General features: G+C 47.3%; 1 long non-coding RNA gene across 1 annotated transcript in view; it reads left to right on the forward strand.

Annotated features, from left to right (window-relative positions):
• The first annotated feature begins 297 nt into the window (after window positions 1–297).
• LOC136662115 (uncharacterized) overlaps window positions 298–955 on the forward strand; it is a 2813-nt gene continuing 2155 nt past the window's right edge. Inside the window, exon 1 of the long non-coding RNA XR_010794967.1 lies at window positions 298–374. This is a non-coding gene — a long non-coding RNA (uncharacterized lncRNA). The remainder of the gene's footprint in view (window positions 375–955) is intronic.

Raw genomic sequence — 955 nt, forward strand, 5'->3', positions numbered from 1 at the left:
AGAAAAACAAAGGATTCCAGCAGACTTGTGCAGTGGAAGAAGATGGCCCTCCTCATTGCCAGTTCCCAAGGAGCTTAGGACTTTATGTAGGGTTGTCAGGCTGGAGATACTCCCCAAACCTGTGAACCAAGAGGAGGGACCTGGTAATGTCGTAAGGCGGGGCCCAGCCATGTCATATGGTAGCCAACAACCGATGGTTGGAAGCCAGAGACCGGGCCGCACAACAGATGGGACAAAGATGGACCTTCCAAAGTAGAGTCTCTGGCTGAAAACCTGATATCTGGCAATGCTATTTATAGGTGATGATGACCAGCGCTTGGAACTGTGCCTGAACGTGGAATGGCAGCCGGTGAAGCGATTCCGAAATGGGCAAGGTTTGTTCTCTCCTGCCGGTCCCGGTTTATAACCTCACAGCTGCATTTTGTACTACTAACTGAAGCTTCCAAATACCTAGTGCAGAGCTTGACAATTCATATGCTGCACATGGCCAGGACCGTTTGGGGCTGTGGATAACACATCATAGGACAATTACATTTTGCTGGGATATCTTTAACCAAAAGATTAAACGCTCCCTTGCCTTTTAAATAAATGCAGGGGCAGACGATTGCAGAGTAAATGAAAACAGCAGGCAGCAGCTGGAGAAGAGGCTTTAGTCTCCTTATTTAAAGATGTGATTCCCCAGGGTGTGGGTAGGGGCACATGGCTCTGGCTATTTGGCTGTGAGGAGGGAAATGTACTCTGCATGTTTTCAGAGGCCCCTTCTTCCTTGAAAAGTCCCAGAGGCATGCTGTGTTGGAGAAATAGACATATAGATGACTGGGATAGTTTGTGGGAGGAGGAGTGTGGCCAAAGCATGCAACAGACATGCACACGTACATGTCAGAGGACAATACAGGACATGTACTGTACTTACAATACAATACACTACAGTACAACACATGTATTTAAATGAAGT

Source organism: Tiliqua scincoides, chromosome 11 (genome assembly GCF_035046505.1).
Source record: "Tiliqua scincoides isolate rTilSci1 chromosome 11, rTilSci1.hap2, whole genome shotgun sequence".
In the NCBI taxonomy this organism is placed as follows: Eukaryota; Metazoa; Chordata; class Lepidosauria; order Squamata; family Scincidae; genus Tiliqua; species Tiliqua scincoides.